General features: G+C 42.8%; 1 protein-coding gene across 3 annotated transcripts in view; it reads left to right on the forward strand.

Moving 5' to 3' along the window:
* Window positions 1–982: 982 nt before the first annotated feature.
* LOC118788939 (ecto-NOX disulfide-thiol exchanger 1-like) overlaps window positions 983–20,147 on the forward strand; it is a 50,866-nt gene continuing 31,701 nt past the window's right edge. For all 3 annotated transcript variants that reach the window (XM_036545156.1, XM_036545157.1, XM_036545158.1), the window contains exon 1: window positions 983–1,165. The gene's annotated coding sequence lies outside the window, so the exon portion shown is untranslated. The remainder of the gene's footprint in view (window positions 1,166–20,147) is intronic.

Here is a 20,147-nt window from a genome sequence, read left to right on the forward strand (position 1 = left end):
TATCCATTAAGGAAGTGCATACATTACAGACACAAAACACTACACAGCGGGACCCAGCAATTCCTATTGGGTTCCACAAAACATGCCTATGGCAACATTAAATCACTATTAGCAGATAGTGTACCAAAACTCCCTCTCCACTGCAAATTATTTGTGAAGATTTATTTCATTTCATCCTTTCAATGGAGTAAAATGTGCTTTGGTAGTGAGGTGATTTCTCAAAAATATAAAAAGTCCTTGGGATATCCATTAGCCCTGTTATCAGATACGCCACAGAAAAAAAGGAATTTCATTTAGGTTTGAACAGGAGGCAGCTGCTGAAACCTTGCAGGTTAACGGTTGAGGCATAAAATAGAACAGGCCATGTATTTGAGGCAAAATCTGACAAGGTCAACGAATTAACCCAGACATTGTAAAGGCTACTGTCTAGGTAATTATCCTTGCTTTAATAATAGACCTATATCCTTTCTTTAATAATAAGTATATAGTGTGAATATTAACGCTACATTCACTCCTGTTTCGGTTTTAGGGTAACTGCATTACATTTGATCCATGGCCCACATCCAGAAAGACCTTTAAAATTCCAGTAATGCAAACAAATTAAGATTCCGCTAGTTCCAATGTCGTTACTGCAACTAGGCTACAGCACTCTGACGTCCAACATGTATTTTTATCAATTGCAGCATTCAGTGCTACAAAAAAATGACACTTCAAAACAGTATATCCAAAATCGAATAGCACGAAGCATCATTGATAGGTCTGCGTTTTGGAAAAGCAGAGTTAATGCACACGTGGCGAGACACATACGATTGAACGCTTACACTGTGTTGTCTGCCCCTGTTTTATTTATCACGTACAACGTAGGCTGACATGTCAAAGTGGAAGAATTACAGCCCGCATGACGTGATTGGCACCCTGCGAAAGTGAGGGGAGAATCTGCCGCCGAATCGTGCACGCCGATCAGTGTAGCGCGCCTCAGTCTGTCAGAGGCAAACCAAGCGAGCTGTGCAGCTGTTTGCATCCGAGCCACAGCGGAAAGGCTTAGCTGCAACGACAGGAGCTGCACCGCCAGACCTTGGTTCACGTCAAAGGAATACATACCGCATCCATCAACAAAACAATTTGCTTCTCGCTTTGGAGACCAAAAAACTTCTGATATTTTACGGTAAGAAGCAATCTTACACAATGTTTTTTTCCCCCTCGTTATCTGTGCGTGGTCCGTATACGTATGTCCGTATGCTTATTGTATCAGAGGTTCCGCCGGGGACACTCATTACTGAAGCATAGACTCAGCAGGACAGGTTATCAGTGTTCACCAAGGATAGTAATATTATATTAATACATATCGAACGGTTACATATACGGTAGCCTATATTTACCTTACAATGCAATACAATACCAAAGTGGCTGAAACAGAAGTGAAGCAGTATGAATGCACAGGCAGAATGTAGTCGAACGTGTTGAATGCACGCATCTTAGCATTAACCATAGTGTGTAAGTGTACCTTTTCTTTGTGTTGTAAGACAATGCTAGATAAAGTGACGTGTTTAAGCATTCTCCTCTGTCACTAACTCATGTCAAAAATACAAGACGCACATGATTTACATGGAGCCAGTGTTCTGTTGGAGATGTTTTTTGTGAATTTTCAAGGACGAGGTTATAGATTGCACTAAACTTGGCAAGCAAAATGTCTCCATGAATTACAGTCCAAGAAATCCTTGACGACCTTGATCAGTTTCTTACCTGTCTCGCGTCATTCTGACAAGATCTTGATAGAGATGTGCAACTCCAGATACGGAAGAGGGGCTCAACAGTAACAGACAGAAAACAAGAGTTGCTTCCATATTTAGTGTGATATGGTATGCTTTCTGCAAAGTCTCCGTGATAAAAGAGAGTGGACAAATGCATTTTATAGGTTGTTGGCTGTATTTTAAATCAAACCGACGTCAATTTTATGTTCCATTGTAAAACAGAAGTCGTGAAATTATTTTCTTATTTACAAAAAAAAAAAAAAAAAAAAAAAAAAAATCGAATACACACAAACCAGCAACAAACCAAAAAAGAGGCTGCACAAAACGAAAAACTGTACAAGGATGGTACATTGCTGGGGAAACTCGTCTAGGGCACAAATGTCAGATATAAGCTTCGACCTATTTTTAGTGCATTTTTATATTAGTTTTATATTAGTTTAACCCGGTCTTTTAGACTCAGGAATACGATATCTGATGCATGATTTTTGTATTATGTCTTAACTTCTAAGCGTTAGAAAACGTCGCCTCAAGACATCCCTGCAGTTAGACGAGTTAACTAAGGCAACTCAACAGTGAGTGCCCTTGATGACACGTCACCTGGGTAACCGCTTCAGCACCATGGAGAGAGGACTGTTTGCGGCAGAATGGCAGCCGACTGGGGCTGTCCTGCTTTCTACGCAGGGATCGAGAGTCACGCACAGCTATCAGGTTTAAAACTTCATCTCTCTGAATATTAACGGTTCAAGTGTAATATAAAACAACTCAGATTATGAATATACATAAATATCTTGCTGTATTTAAACAACCACAACAAAACATTTAGGAGACTCCTCCTTAATAAATAACAGCTGGTTACTCAACTTTCTGTCAAAGTGTATATGCTATTTTGGCAAAAGCCCGGCTTAGGCTATCAGCCAAAGTAGTTAAATATCAGCTGCAACCAATCTGTGATTTAAAATGAATAGTTTCAAATCAGCTTTGCCTTTCCCTGTCACTCTCTGAATCTCTGTATGCCCTCTCTGTTCGTGGAAAAACGTCACATTTAACTGGGAGAGATGGTGTTGATGTATTATGTGGGATTCAGAACTGGATTCTGATTCAAATGAGTTAACAGTCAATTGCAGTCTGAATCATACTATAGAACCACTGGTTCAATGACTCAACATGTGTGTGTGTGTGTTTGTGTGTGTGTGTGTGCGTGTGCATGTGTGTGTGTATTTAGCACATCTATGACAGCTGTATTTTTTGATGTGGTAAAAAAAGTATTCAATTAAATAAATCAGGCTTATTTAAATATATCACAGTGTTAGTTCTGTCTGTGAACAAGCCAAAAGGCATTAGAATATTGTCACATCTCTCAGACATTTGTGAAGTTGCGAAGAAGAGACACTAAAATCATAGAAGCTCTATGCAACTTGACCACAAAAATCAGAATGGCATTGCAAATCATTGCAAATGCATGACTCAGAAAGCAGAATTCCACTGCGCTCCGTGTGCTGCTATGGGCATTACATAATTCTGTTGCGGGCTTGAGCCAATGAAGTTTGCGGATTATGATAACACCAACATCTACTATACATTTCCTCATAGCCTTGGGCTTGTTTTTCAAAACAAAGCATTTGAGCACAGTGAAGCAACAAAAGGCAAGCTGGAAACAGCGAGCACGGCCACCCTTAGAGACATAATGTGGTGAACATTGTTTTAAAATTGATTACAGCAGCGCACTGATACTCCTGTCAATAAGTTAAATGAGGAAGCATTTTACCTGAAAGGTTGTAAGATGAGCCAGTGTGTATGAACGAAAAAGATGGAAAATGTTCTGAAAGCTGAAAAATGTTCTGAGCTAATAGGCATGCTTGTCTGTTTATGTCATTTGCTAATAAGTGATATTAAGGATCAAGAAACAGTCGTGATTTATATGTTACTGTTACTGTGTAATTTATGCTTGTCGCACATATCATCACTCCACATGAATGAAACTGCTGTCAAAAATTATTTGTTTGCCATCATATTTGTGTTATTGTGATCTGTTAATAAACCAACAACCAAATTCGAAACAATGGAAATTTACTAAAATAAAGCACCTTTTTTCCCAATCCAAAGACCATCCTACTGATGCAGAGGTGTGCTATTGTTGTAGCCCTGCAGTGGATGAATAGTCACAGTGGGTGCTACATTCACAAGATACATTGTTCCAAGCACCAGATGTAGAAATGTATTATCGCTGTATGATGTCTTTGGACTACCTGGGTGCTAGAAAATACTGTGTGTGGAAATCTGCAGTTTTTAAAGCACAGAGGAGCACCTCTCCTTCCCTCCATCTGAGAGGATGATCTCTCCTTTGTTCCTCTTTTCCTTCTGCTGGAACGCGAGGCACATCACCGCGGATGGTGAGGCTAGCGTGCCCGTGTTAATTGGTCGTGACATGTTTAGCCTATGCAGGAATCCATGGAAACTGCTTCTCCTCCTTCAGCAACACAGTCATTTGTCATTGACATTGATTCATCTCTATATGAATAGATGAATCCACTCCGAGGGTTCACACATTCACATTGCAGAGGGATATTGTGACGATCTACAGTAAGGATCGGCGCAGAGGCAGGGATCTTGTTGTGACAACTGGAAGAAAAGGGTCACTGTGCCCTCAGGCCTTTACTCCCTGAATTGAGGAGTCAATGCGGTGAAAGTCGCCTTTGATGCAGGGACACATTCGCGATGGCCCGGATGCCATTATGAGGTGGCATTATTCTGAGCTTTTTCAACTCTGAGACGGAGTACAGCCTTCAAGCATCAAGTCACAGCCGCTCCATTTATAATGAAGCCAATAGAAAAGTGAGTAGGGAAGGCAATTTTCTATCTTTTTGTTGGTGGGATAAAGAACAGGTTCTGTGGAGGCAGTGGAGAGATAAATTGATTTAAAGGGGATTGGGGGGAGGGTGTCTGTATATAACCGAGCATCTGTATTGAAAACAGGAAAAAATGGAAATTGTGAGAACGCTGAGCCACATCTCCCTCTCTTCATTGTGCTATTTTACAGCATAAACCTAAACAAGATGTCGAATGTAGATTTTTATCTCTACATTTGTATGATGAATGGACAGAAATAAGAACACAAAAGGAGGTGCTTATAGTGATTTGAAACAGGACAGTATTCGTATTATTCATTGCAAATACAGCACACATCATACATCATCCACATCACACTTAAATACTGGTTTACCTTCTTTTGGAATGTGAAAGCTAAATTAAAATGTTTTCCATGTGTGAAGGTATTTAAAACACCCATGGTTATCTTTTCAAGTCTTTTTCTTAGCTGCCTTTAAAAAGTGTGAGATTAAAGAACAATGCCATTGGCTGGACTGGGACTTCAAAGCACTTCCTCATTTCAGAGATCCATCGCTAAAACGTTTAGCGCAGCAATGCTCGGCCGCTAGCTGTCTATCAATCTTTTATTTTTGGGTCAGCACAGCATGAGAACATTTTGCTCTCAGACTGGTAATTTCATTCTTGGATTCTGAAGTCAGATAATGGGACCATTCGCCTGATGGCCGTGATGGAATGCATTCTCAATGGCGTCCTCAATGGCTATCGTATGAATCATTATTTTTTTCCATTTTTCCTGGTAAGAGCAGGCAGAGGATGTTCCCAGTGAGAGAAAGAGTGAGGAACGCTGTAACAGATAAGCAGCGCTGATACAGCCCTCCCATTAGAAGGCTGTGAACCAGAGAGGTATTGCTGTGCTCTCACTCCCACTGGTTCCCCAGTGTCAGTAGAGATATCTCTCGCTCTCTGTAAACTGCATTGCTGGATATTCATTCTCTGAGTGTTTGCACCAGTTTGCTCATTCTGTGCCCCCTTTCCTGTATTATTTCCATTCTGATACTGTCACCCCGGTGCCCCAGGTTTTAGAATTGCATTTCCCACCGCGCTAAGGGAAGAGAATGGCGTGCAGGTATTGTTGCAGCTGCCAGTATTTTATTCGTGCCTGTGTTATTCTTGCTTACCGTAAAATGGAATGTATACTGTAATACAGCTACATTAGTAGCAAATAGTAGCCTTCCTCTGAGAATAATGTTATCATGCATTGTGGGCAGATGTAGCATAGCATCAGTACAGTCATTCAAGCCTGCAAGAGTCTTCAGGCAAAACCATTAATATGACAGGTTTCCATTACAGCGTAGGTGTTTGCTTACAGGCACAAAGCTATAGATCCCGAGACAATAAACAGAATATCCAAACTGTAATTAATCTTGAAACACAGACTTCAACAATTCAAAGAACAAAATGTGGATTGCACGAAGTTGAAGTGTATTGCATGAGGTGTTTATTTTTGGGATTAGCGTCTTCCAAACTCGCGAGTTTTTGGGATTCATCCGCACAGATGTTATATTAACAAGGCTGAAGTGTTCTGGGCGCAGTGCGGTTCGTCTTCACGCGACAGCGCCTTAGCTGCTCTGTGAGCGGGCGCTCCTCCGCAGCCTGGCAGAGCAGGAGTGTCTGGCTGACAGGACACGTTGCCTCTTAATCGGCCTCGCTTTTGTTCAGGTGCGCTGTAGGGTGGGATTACTGCTCTCTCCTCCTCGGGGTTCAGTGAGCCGCTGGCGCGTTTCACCCTGAGGAGCGGTGGCGGCGCGTACGGCTGAAAGGAGGGGGTTGCAGGCCGCCAGTCACGGCTTCCCTCTCCCAGGCCCGGACGCGCCGTGGCCCGGAGCCAGGATGCAGCACGCCGGGGAGGGATGGGTGTGGATCACACAGAGAGAGGGCTCACTCTCGAGAGACGATTTCAGTCTCTCTCTAGGAACAGAAAAGAACAGAAAAGGGAAGATCCAGTGCTTTTAGACATCTATGTGGCATGTGTCGTAAGCTTGATGTGACACCAGAGGATTCTGGGAAGCCGGATGAGGGTAGGGGGGTTGGTTAAAACCCCCCCTATGGAAGTTCCTGTGGGGCCCAAAGTGGTTGTGGATGGGCTGAATTCATTTTCAGTCATTTCAGGGAGTGAACTGAAATGGAATTCATGACTTGAAAATCGCTCATCAAGTTCCATGAAGATTTGTCAGTTAATAAATTGAATTTCAGTGCGTTTCGTGAATTGGCTGAACTGAAAACGGAGGTGACCCCGGCATTGGTCTCTCAGCCCTGTGACTAACAGTGCTGTCTGTGGGATGAATCGTTCACTGGACGTGCAATCCATAATGCACAGCTCTGACATCCCAGATTCATTTACTCAAGGACACCCTCACCAGCCTGAGGATGCCTGATAGAAGGATGCAGGAAAGTTTAAGGAGGAGGGAATGAGTCTGCAGACATTGGCCCCTGTCCTGCTTCCGGCACCCTCCACATGCCACACAGCTGCTCCTGATGTAGGGCGCAAGATGGCAGGGCCAGCGATCGCCGATGCCGTAAGTAGGAGGGCATTTTCGGGGTGGAAGCCAATGATGGGGTCCTTCCGGATTGTAACAGTCAGCCAGCCAAGAGGATCCACGCGGCCGACTTGCTCTTCCAGTTGGTCGCCGCTAATGACTGATGCAAGGTGAGCTGCTCCCTGCCCCTGGTCCCAGACCTGCTTTAAGAGCTGGCTCTCCACTTGCTTTCCCGTTTCACTCGTTGACTTCAAAAGCGATCAGCGGAGCTCAGGCGGCACCCTTGCAGCAGACATGCACGTTGTGTTCCTGAATGTGGAAAGAACTGCGGCAGTCGCAGCAGCGGCGGCAGTGCTACGGTGAAACTCCACTCAAGGTTAAAAAGCTCCACACTGGGACCAGACCCTTCTGACATCCTGCCACCGAGCTGCATAGGGAATTACCCTCACAATGGACCGGAATACGTTGTGTGGAATAGATGTATTTTTTTTTATTTTAGTTTCTATGTAATCCATGGAAGAAACGAAGAGATCAGCCTTGTTAATATATGCAGTGTCAGGAAAGACATTTGGGACTGCAGCGCTTTCTTCCCTCTCTTTTGTGTTGTAGTGAGTGAAAAAAGCTTTGAAAGGGAACGCAGACCATGAGAGCGGCAGTGGAGATCTGTAGTCCCCTTTGATTGTGCATTAGACCCAGAGCTGCATGCTGATGGGAGAGACTAGGTGGTGACAATGTGGGGAAAAAAAAACTGCTAAACAAGTTATAGCTCTGTAGGACCTGCAGTGGATGGTTTAAACTGAATTAACGATGAGATGAAATAAACGTTCCCTCATCCGGTTCTCTTTGCTTAGAGGATTTATACACATTCGTGGTTGTTTGTTCAGAAACATTTAGGACATCACACACCACTGAAAAATATGTATGTGTGAAAAAGCCACACACACACATACACACACACACACACACACACAAAAACACAAACTAGAGGTATTCTGCTAAATGGCAATTTCTTTTAAATGCAGAATTATTGGTCCCAATTTATTTTGTTTTGTAAGTTCTGAGTAAGATTTGTGTGAAAGGACAAAGCCTTTTCAAATCCCTTTTTTCCACTGTAACTAGTGTCCTTATGATCCTCTCTGCATTTTTCCATACCCCTCAATGAGTAGACAGCTGACTGATGCAAACCCAGTAGACCTGGGAATCGGTGTACATATCACAATCATTCAAAAACAGGGAGTGTGACATGTACCATCCATCTCACCAGAACAGAACAAGCAGATGTTTGCCCAGTGTCCAGTATTTGTGTGGTGCTGTGGAGGAATATCAATGTAACAGAAGGACCCTCAGACCAAAAGACCATTTATTCTGAAAGCAGTGGATGTGAGCAGCACAGTGACACGCAGCAATGGGAATGGTTTCAGTTTTAATGACTTTCGCAGGAGGTAGTAATTTCATTGGAAACAGCTGGTTGGCCTGGGTAGAATCTGTAATCTTCTTTATTGGAGAGAATGGTTTTGTGCTCCCTTGGGTTTTCGTCTTTAGCAGTCTATCGTCTATATTTTTGTGCTACATCTGATTTAAGGGGCAAATTGAAGTGAATGATGAAAGGGGCTAGTCTGTGGTTCAGTTTTTGTTTTGACTCTTTCTATCATGAAAAATCATTCTATGTTTCATTCAGACACCTATTATATAACTGCATTCAGCACACATAATTAGTCGGAGTAAAGATGCAAATACTGTATCAGCTGCAAATATGACACATGGTTATTGATAAAGTGTAGTCATATTTAGCTGATTCGACACACTTATAGCATGTGAAAATAAGTGAAAGCAAATGTCAGTATCATGACAGATAAATGAGCACAATGTCTCATCATTTTTTCTGTAGCAAAGTGGAGAAAATGAACATTGTGTGTAAAAAAATGAGTTTTAGACAGACACGAGGAAATAAAATAGGGTGAAAGAGTGCAGTCGGTTCCTGCTTTTACGACACAGTGCATTACTCTAAACTGTAGACTGGATTGATGTGATTTGAATGCTACAGCCCCTATCCACAATGTTATAAGCAGGGGCCACATTCCTGAGCCTGGGCTAGAAATCAAAGCTTTCACAAAAAAGTCAGCATAAATCTGGGTTTAAATGCCCATATGTTAGCAATGCTGCATACATATTTGTACATTTAAATATGATTCACTCTTATGTAAATATTCAATTATGCGACACAAACTGCACAATTATTGTGAATGATAGAACACATAGAACAGAGAGACTGTAATCATGGCCCTCAGGCTAGCATTTGACAAGGGGAGCTGGACTGCACGCTCACTCAAAGAATGAAATTAGTTGCAGTTCCAAATGAAGATTCGGGAGGAGAATTTGCAGACAATCCCCAGGCAATTAGCCAATCCTAGACAAACTGGTCCCGTCCATGACTTTAAAAATGGTACTTACCACTGCCACTCTGTATTAACTGTTCACAGCATTGTCCATCTCCACCTTTCTTTTCCTTGTTTATGATGTCCACATGGGGGTCAACAACCGCAGCCTGTGACCAGGTGTGATGCCTTTATTGGACTCCAAGCCAAAATGCACTGCTGTAACCACATCACATGCAACCTTCATGCTTTCATTGTATGTAAATACATACCTGCTGAATAAACTTTTTTCAGCTCTCCCCAACAGTTTCACTGTAACGTATAGGGAATATGACACAAAAAATGAAATGAAGAAGAACCCTCTGGAAAAAATTTCTTTGTTGCTTTCTCACTCTTGCTCTCATACCCCAGCCTCCCTCTGCTATAAATCAGGTTTGTTTTATTAATAAAGTCATGGTTTATTAAAAAATGTGGATCATTGACAAGTGGGCACTGCCTGTAAATTGAAGGTATTTTTTTCTGTGAAATGTAAATGGACTCTGAAGCTTATGATGTTTTTGTGGTCTTTTTATGTTTGGATTAATTTAAAACAGAAATCTTTTACCTTGATCACATCAATCAATATTCAGCCTTGTACACAGGCAATCAGACTGGGTTGAACAATCAGTCTTTTCAGTAAAATGGCTTGCTGTCGTGAGCACTTCTGTTTGCACTCTGGGCGTACATATAGTTCCTCTTCTTGTTTTTTATGGCTAGACTTTAGCTGGCAGCTAATCAGTTTCTGATTCTGTTCAAGGTTGGATGAAAAATAGAAATGAAGACATAGAGCATGAAGCTTACCTTGCGTTTGGATTAGCGTAAAAGTATGGAAATTGTGATGAATGGCCTTATTTTTCCTTTATTTCTTTTCCTTCTACCTGATATGCTGTACGCAGACAGAAGCAGTCTTCAGTAAATGTGAGCTGCATTCATTTGGCCCATTGGAAACTGCCTTCCACCAGCACAAGGTTTTGTGCTTCCCTGGACCACATCATTAGAGAGTGATTTATACGCCCGCGCAGTGAAAAATTGATTGTGCCAATAGGTGCGGTGCCGCTACACAGTGTTAGCTGTAGCGGAGCGGCGAGGTGCAGATCGCCCCTCTACTGCTGTGATTGATCATAAACAAATTGGCAGTACCATCCTGCCAAAACACACACACACACACACACACACACACACACACACACACACAATTAACAAAGCCATGATCAGAAGTGAGTGTAGCAACAGATGTGGTTTCAGAAGGAGCTGAAACAGTCATCACAGGGATGGAGCTCCATGTTGAATGAGTTTCCACAGAAGCAAAGAGCCTCAGCCAATCACAGTGCTCGCTGTTTGTGCCCTCAGCCCACACGGCAGTACAAGCATTTTACGGGGCTAATTGCTCCAATTAATTGTAATTATTTTTTGGTAATTTGCTGAACAATATTCGGACGCCTGACCATTACACCAACAGGGACTGTAATGACATTGTATTCAAATACATATACTTTAATATGGAGTTGGTCCCCCTTTTGCGGCTATAACAGCTTCCACTCTTCTTGGAAGGCTTTCCACAAGATTTTGGAGTGTTTCTGTGGGAATTTGTGCCCATTCATTCTGTAGCGCATTTATGAGGTCAGGCACTGATGTTGGACGAGAACGCCTGGCTCACAATCTCCGTTCCAGTTCATCCCAAAGGTGCTGGATGGGGTTGAGGTCAGGGCTCTGTGCGGGCCAGTCAGGTTCTTCCACACCCAACTCATCAAACCATGTCTTTATAGTCCTTGCTTTGTGCACTGGGGCACAGTCATGTTGGAATAGAAAAGGGCCTTCCCCAAACTGTTGCCACAAAGTTGGAAGCATAGCATTGTCCAAAATGTCTTGGTATGCTGAAGCATTAAGATTGCCCTTCATTGGAGATAAGGGGCCTAGCCCAAACCCTGAAAAACAGGTGTGGCCAAATACTTTTGTCCATATAGTGTATATAATATGGTTTCCACTTCTTCGAGACTGAATGGTTGAAGCATTGTCAGTGGTCATGGGTAAAACTAAATATATCACTCGGGAGCATTAACAGCAGCGTGTTGTGTTCTTTTCTGATTTCACACAGTTCTGTTGTTGCCAAGCACCCGCGTAAGTTTATGGATGTGCGTATGCCTCTGTGAAACTGCCGTAATTGCATGAGTGTAGACATATCTCTTCACAGGCGTGCACCCCTAGGCGTTTTCACTTTCAGAGTCCGCTCTTGTCCGTGGGAAATCTGAGATGCTGTCGGCAGGCAAACATTACGCAGAGATTGGAAGTGGTATCCATGGGAGGGGAGGTCTATAATCAGGGGTTGTGGGAGCGCTCCTGTGCTGTCTCTTGACTTCACCTCCCATCACGGCTTCATTAGTGTTTCCTGCACTCTGCACAATATATCGACTGTTGAGCTCACCTCTGGAAAGCCAAGTGGATTTTGTTGTATCAGGTGTCTTGATGTTTAGAGTGGGTTTGTGCGTTTGGTGTGTGTTAGCAATTGCGTGTTTGGTGTATGACTTTGTGCTATATATAGTCTCTTCTGAGCCTGTGATTTGTAGCAGTATTTGCTGGTTGTGTAAATATGGCCCTCACAGCACTACACAAGTCTGGAGCTGGTTTCCTGCATACTGTAAGCAGAAGAATACCTGCTTCCCTTTTAAATGCATGTGGGTATGGCACTGAAGAATATGCTGGGCTGGCTGTTGGTTGTCTGATTATGGGTGCCATCATCCATGTGATCACATGATACTGAGGGGTGATTGCCCTTGGTTTCACTGAAACAGCCCACCTTTCAGTTATTATTAACGTCAGATAAGAGCACCTTTTGAATCATGTCCATGCTGTAATGCTCAACGTGTCATTAATGTGAATGTAGCAACATACAGCAATTCTGTTCTTCACAAATAAATTGAACTGCTTAGAGCTACACATGCAAAGCTTTACGCACACATTTTCAGGAATTAGTATGTAAAATGAAATGCAAATGAATGCAAAAGACCAATTGGAGTTGTTTCTAACCTAGGGAAAAATACATTTGAGTCAGTTGTGCATTTTCTTTTTTTCCCTTCATGCAATGCAGATCTTTGATAGAAATTCCATTTACTGGTTATTTAATATTAATGTATTATTCTTGCCTTCCTTACTGAAGAACAAATAGAGCAAATTTCCATTTATATGAAGTAAATGAAAATGTATGTTGTATGCTGTTCATATAGATGTGCGTCCATACAAATAAGACTATTCACTGTTTCTGGTGGGTATTGTTAGGTTCCATTGTTTCTCTCTCTTACCATTGTCTTGGTTTTCTTTTGATAACCAGTGCTAGACAGTGCTATTGTTCTTCAGCAGATCCATAGCTGACCTCCTTTTTTTTGCAGCTCTTTATAGTCATACAATTGTAATGATTCAGAGGTCCGCCCTGTGTTTGGTCCCACTGAGTACGTCTGTCGTCCAGTGATGTAAGCCAGCAGATGTTTGGGGCTGTCCCGTTCCCTGCTCAAAATTTACAGCCCAATCCACGACCCACAACACCCCCCCCCCTTCCCCCACCCCCCAGTGCGTCTCCATCCAAAGCACTCAGCTGCTGCTCGGGGCCCTCTTTGTTACATTCCCCCCACCTCAGACACTGATGTCTTATCTTACGAGCGATTGGTGATCTCAGAGGGCCGTCCACACGGATCCTGATCCAAACACCAGTGCATTCTGGGAGAGCGGAGGCCGTTCATCGGCAAAAATCAGGGCTGTTTTCATCAGTCCTTGTTGTCGAAGCACTCCTGTCTCTTCACCCCGGCTCTCCTCGCGAGCACTTTCATTAAGACACTCAATATTGCGCTGGCATCAGGAGTATCGATTGGCATCTGCAGGATCTGGTGAGGTGTCTGCCGTGTTTACTCCTCTGGAGACAGAGCTTGTCTAATTGCCGTCCAACTTGCATGAAGCTTCCATTAGTAAAGATCTTAATTAGTGTTGTTGGTAGATAAATGAACATAAAGAAGCATTTAGCGCAGAAAGAAAAATGGGATGTACCAAGCACAACTTTATTTAAATGGCATCCTGCCCCCCTTAAAAACTGATCCAGTTTAGCAAATAATGATGTTCTGACTCCTACTACATCTCTCCCCACTCTTATTTTCCCCTAAAACCTTATACACCATTTAAGAACTAATCATTAAACGAAAAATAAGCCCTGTGCTACTAATGTTAGACAATTGAATTAATGCCCATATGTTTTTCCACAAGTGTGAGATAATAATCATGTTTTCACTGATCTAGTGCATTCAAACATTTACAAAGTGATAATAACTATATTTGCAAGCAGCGTAACAAAAAATAAAAACAGCTTCACTGATTCAATCTGCGGGAGATACAGTCATTTAATCTTTATTTTTTCATCTTTGCTGAGTTGAGCTGGCTCTCAGACAACGGAGGACAGTATCAGATGTGAGACGCCGCAGATGGCCAGCCGGAGAGAAGGCAGTAAAAGTGCATTGTGCGGGAATTAGCTTACTAGCGTTTCGCTCTGAACCTTCACTGCACCCCGCCTCACTGCTCTTGGCAGGCCCGCTTTGGAAAGCGCTGAGGACAGGAACGAGCCGAAGGTGTAATGGGTTGGGAATTTACATTCTGATCTATCAGGATCCTCCCCGTAAAGCGCGGGGTGATGAAGAGGCCTTTCCCGGCGGCGCGGCTGCGCTAAAACCCGCTTTGATTTACAGGGGCTATTACAGCCAGAGATGGTCATTCTAAGGCCACTTCATCTTGTTGATGTATGGGGGAGGAGAGAAAAAAGGGGGGAGAGAACGAGGGCGAAAACGAAAATGCACGGAAAGCATAAAGACAGCGATGTGGACATGTGGCGTAAGGGGAAAAAGAAGCAGACGGGATCCAGGCCTGATGGCTTGTTTTACAGGCCCCTGTTACCGTGTGCGCCAGAGGACAGTGTAGGCCAAGGGATGTCATGTGACAAGGGTGTGGGAAGATGAGAGGGACCGGAGGTTGACGCTTAGGTGGTGGAGGGGAGGGGAGAGGGGGGGAGTGAGTTGCGTGCAGCGTTCGCCTGTAGCCCGGGCACAAAAGCGATTTCCATGATTCAATTGTCCAGGGAGCCCGGAGCTTCGTGAGTTTTCTGAGTGCCGCTGATTACCAAGCACTGCCATTCCAGCTTATCAAGACCCTGTGAAGAGAGGAGGAAAATCAGCCTGTTTATGACCGGCCCTATTGTGCTGCTGACTTTCATACATAAACAATCACGCAGCTGGCTGCGCCTACCTGCATAAAAGGTCTGCAGTTACTGAAAGGCTTTTGATCTGTGCACCTCCATTCAGCGCTGCCAGGTTCGGAGTCTCTCGCCAAATTGGCAGGGTTGTTACTGATTTTTCACTGACTTGTGGGATTTAAAAGCCAGCTGGCGTTTCGGCTTTTTCTCCCTTTTTATTTTCCTTCTAAAAATAACATCTTAACAAAACACACGCAAATTTTGAGTAAAATGGTTAGATTGACTCGTTCCTGTGCGGAAATAGTCGTAGTTGTGTTTCCTTAGTGACTGCCTGGAAATGAGGACAGTTGCAAACTTACAGTTCTCATTGGTAAAAATGGTGCTTCAGTAGGATGTGGATGGCCGTGATGTGCAGAGCTGCTTGAAAAACCCTTGTCCATCATTGGTGTGTGGCTCGTTGGATTGGTGGAAAATCACTGGATCTGGCTTCCAAAGGCTGGAAAAAACCTAGAGCCCTGAATTTTCATTGCGTGAACATCTGTGCCCTCTGAACCAGCCCTCTCCGACTGCCAGTCTCACAGTTAACTGAAGCAGAAACATGTCAGCATGCCGATGCTCTCAGAGAAAAGCCAAAGGCTGGACAGCTTCATTAATATTCACTGTAACCGACAAAAGCAGATGACTTGTTAGAGGGGGAGCAGAGCAGGGGAATGTCATTCCTGAATACCGCTGTTTGAAAGCTGATGAGCAAATGCTAATGTTACAGTACACAACCGTCTCTCATACACAAACAGGGAATTTGTACTCCACACCAACATTTAACAAAGTTACATTTCATATTGCTACATGTATGTATCTATCTATCCATCTATTTACAGTGCAAAATTTGCAAAAATTTCTAAAATCCTGTTTTCTCTTTGTCATTATGGGGTATTGAGTGTAGATTGATGAGGGAAAAATGAATTTAAATTATTTTAGCATAAGGCTGCAGCATAACAAAGTGTGAAAAAAAGTGAAGGGGTCTAAATACTTTCTGAATGCACTATATCTACCTGTGTATCTATGTATCTATCTATCTATATATATATTTATCTATCTATCTATCTACTTAAAGGCATATATAAATACCCACCCAAACACGCACACAATTACCAGGACTCCCCTTTGAAATCCTGGTAATTGGATAAGAAAGCAATTATTCAGTATGGACTGAGAAGGACATGCCACCATCCTGAGGTCAGTGAGCAACCACCTCTCAATTATTTATCAATGTGCTGTCTAAGTGTGACCTTTCTCTCCGATTTAACGTTCCGGATACACTGAGGTGCATTGAGCCGAATTACATGTGAAGCTAAGTCACTTTACCACACATTGGTTCTGATTGCAGGTCCAGGTCTTGGGAAGTTCACTGTCAGAAAGAAGGCTTTTCTCTATGAATACTTTATGCAAGCTATGAGGAAAGACAAGGCCATGTCATTTTCCAGTGTGTGCTTGTGTAATTTTTCCTCGTTTTTATTATGTTAAAAATTGTAGACTGTCAAAACATTTTTATTTTTAGCATTTGGTATTTTAGTCTCGGTAAAAGTGTCTTGTGTTGAAATGTTTTAAATGCTTGCTCCCTCTTGATTGAGCGTGCATATACACTATATGGACAAAAATATTCGGACGCCTGATCATTACATTGTAATGACATTGTATTCAAATACATATGCTTTAATATGGAGTTGGTCACCCCCGCAGCTACAACAGCTTCCACTCTTCTTGGAAGGCTTTCCACAAGATTTTGGAGTGTTTCTGTGGGGATTTGTGCCCATTCATTCTGTAGAGCATTTATGAGGTCAGGTACTGATGTTGGACGAGAAGGCCTGGCTCACAATCTCCGTTCCGGTTCATCCCAAAGGTGCTGGATGGGGTTGAGGTCAGGGTTCTGTGCGGGCCAGTCAAGTTCTTGCACACCGAACTCATCAAACCATGTCTTTATAGTCCTTGCTTTGTGCACTGGGGCACAGTCATGTTGGAATAGAAAAGGGCCTTCCCCAAACTGTTGCCACAAAGTTGGAAGCATAGCATTGTCCAAAATGTCTTGGTATACTGAAGCATTAAGATTGCCCTTCACTGGAGATAAGGGGCCTAGCCCAAACTCTGAAAAACAGGTGTGGCCAAATACTTTTGTTCACATAGTGTAGTTTGGTCTGCCTGGGGAACAGACAGAGTAACTGGTGAAAATGGCATGCTAATGTATAGAGAAGTGCAGGGTATGATAGGTTACGCTTACACACATATTTGGATGCTAATTAAATTGCTTATTGGATAAAAGTTTCATATTTCTGTTATAATTGCTTTTATATGCAGGATGCAACGTGGATCCTTCTGATTGTAATGTAAAACAGCCCTGGGTGTGGTCAAGGACACTCCGAACAAGTAGCAATAGTAAATAACATAATGCCTCCAATCTCCTTACTTTCATACATGAATAAAAGTGCTCTGTTTTTTCCGCAACAGTATTCAGCGTCATGGCAACCGAATACCACTTCTTTCTTAATCGTCTCTGTATTGCAAGCTCAATTTTGATAATGGCTGACAATTTACTGTCTCTCAACCAGGCAGGCTGTTGTATTCAATATCAAACAGAGGACATTGCTGTGAAGAGTATATAGCCAAAAACAAACCATACCATTTTAACGCTAACGCCCCCCCCCCCAACACACACACACACACACACACACACACACTGTTCTACATTTTTTACTGGATATGTACAATATCAGATTCAGACTGACAGTTTCCTCCTTAAATAAGGTACTCAATGCACCAGCGATTCTATTAAAAACATTTCATTTCTTGGAGCAGTAAAAGGCTAAGAATAGACTTAATTCGGTCAGTACTTTCAAAGATTCACATTCAATTAATTGCAATGTTTTTTACCATGTGAGTTTCAGATTTGCTTTTATATGTTAATGAGAGATACTGTTGGCTTTTAGACCTGGTCCAGTAATACTACATTTTGGGTTAACTTTTTGAATTTGGAGTTACTACTACAACACACAAAGATCTGGATGATAAAGATTTACTTATAAGGCATGCTGAAAAAACAGAGGTAAAGGGGGATAAAAGTAACCGATTTATCTGTCCTTGTGGAGCTGCTAGTTCTCCAGGAGATGCTGTTCTGTGAGTTGCACTGGGTTTCTCTGTGATGGTAGCTCCATATTAGGCAATGGTCTGTCCATTACCTCAGCCTCTTCTGAAATGAAAGCTCTCCTCTATAGCAATGTGCAGAAAGCCTTGGATAAAATCTTAGTAATTCCGCCGCTCATGAGGAGCGTCGCAGGATCAGCTGAGGCCATGCTGCAGAGTGTTGCGAGACATCTGCTCCTCTGCCCTGCAGACTGTAGGAGCCTGCTCCAACCAATCAGAGGCAGAGGGGAGAAAATCTTCGATCAAAACAAAATTGAAGCTCAGTCCTTTTTTAAAGGTGTGAGATATTTCAGAATGCATTCGCGGTATGATACACCTGGCATTTGCGGCAGTATGTTTACTGGAAAGAGACAGGTTGCTTTGGTTTAAGAGAAGGATTTTCCTGGCTAATTTACATCAGGGTGGGACTGATGTAAATTAGTCTACAGCAGCTGTACGAGAATCTTGATCTCCGTTGGCCATATGCAGCGAAACTTGAATCGACGGGAGCCGCTGCAAAAACATTTATTTACATTGATTCATTTAGCAGACACTTTTATCCAAAGCGACTTACATAGGTTACAGTTCTTTACAATGTTATCCATTTATACAGCTGGATATTTACTGAGGCAACTGTGGGTTAAGTACCTTGCCCAAGGGTACAGTAGCAGTGTCCCAGCGGGGATCGAACCGGCAACCTTTCGGTTACGAGTCCTGCTCCTTAACCACTATGCTACACTGCCGCCAAGCAAAAACATCCTAGTATTAAAACCACAATCCCGCGGTCCGCCGATTTGTATTTAAACTTGAGACTAATTAATTGGGAAGGGAACATACGGCACTGCCTTAGCCCACTGGCTCCGTCAATCAGGCCGTTTAGCGCAGATACACGCGGCTCTGAAGACCACAGCTCTCGCTGCTGTGGAGAAATTAGGCCTGCGTAAGAGCCACGCGCTTACGAGATGTACAGCATTTAAAGCGGCTGGTACAACAGCCGGAAATCTTTTGCGGGTTTACGCATTTGGTCTCAGTTGTTTCAGTTCAGTTCTGCTACTTTGTCAGCAGATACGTCTTCTCGCGCTGCCTCCCTACACTGTTGACCGGACGCAGCTGGGCCTCTGCCAATATTCCGCTGCTGTTTTTGACAAAAAGATAAAAATCTGGTTGTTGCCATTTATATTCAGTCTTGCTCAGTTTCTATTTGTTCTTATCTGTTTTTTTCAGAACCAGGCCAGTTTCTGTTTGCCAAAAAATACTGTGGCAAAATGTTTTTGAGCATTAAAAATGTTGTCAAGGCAAACAGGTCATTGTTACACCTCACAGCTGAAATAAGCAAGAAAGAAATAAATGAAATAAGACTAGAAAGCATATTGTTGCATAGTATGTATGTTATTGTGCATTTATGTATATATTAAGAGTAGTGCAGTATATATAACTGACCTATCTTAATTGCGATGCATCATATTTTAGCATGAATATGGGGAGAAACATGTCATGTTTTGTCGCGATGGAAGCCTTGTCAAGTCAATTGAATGTTTTGAGTGTTCATGTGGGAAAAGATTTTCTGTTTGTGGTTGGCTTTAATGGCAATGACTTTTTGGTTTAGTCATCACACATCAAAGGTTACAGTGCAGAACCCTGTGTGAATAAGATACTTTCAAAGACTGCTCTGGAATGTGCCAAGTCAACAGTTGGAGGGGTGTGTCTACTGTATGATGAACTGGAGGACACCTCTGTTTTATCAACAGAAGCATGATTTATGTTGCGCTGTTAATGAAAATATTTTTGTCTGAAAATCAAAGCCAAGCATTAATGCTTCAAGGAGGAATCAGAGCTGGTTTTCCGTAGCTCTCGTTCAATTCCTGTTATCTGGTTTCTCCATCCCCCTTACCTGCTCTCCGTCTCACCTCTGGAACCTGTCTTCAAAAAGGATGAGCCAGGGGTGAGTCGGTTTTTAGGTGTGCGTGTGTGTGTGTGTGTGTTTGATGGCTCTGTGCCAGCCTCTGCAGTTAGTGGGCTGCTGGTGTCAAAGTAGGAGACTCTTAGCAATAGAGCTGCACTGTGAAGTAGGCAGTGGTCACAATGTCATGTCTGGCAGTAGAGATGAGCTGTGGAATGCTGGCCACAGTTTTTACACTCAGTTAAAGCTGCGCTTATGGAGCACTGGTCAGAGTCTCACATTCAGCAGCAGAGGCATATGGAGCAGCAGTCGGGGTTGTAAGTT

Source organism: Megalops cyprinoides, chromosome 14 (assembly GCF_013368585.1).
Source record: "Megalops cyprinoides isolate fMegCyp1 chromosome 14, fMegCyp1.pri, whole genome shotgun sequence".
Lineage (NCBI taxonomy): Eukaryota > Metazoa > Chordata > Actinopteri > Elopiformes > Megalopidae > Megalops > Megalops cyprinoides.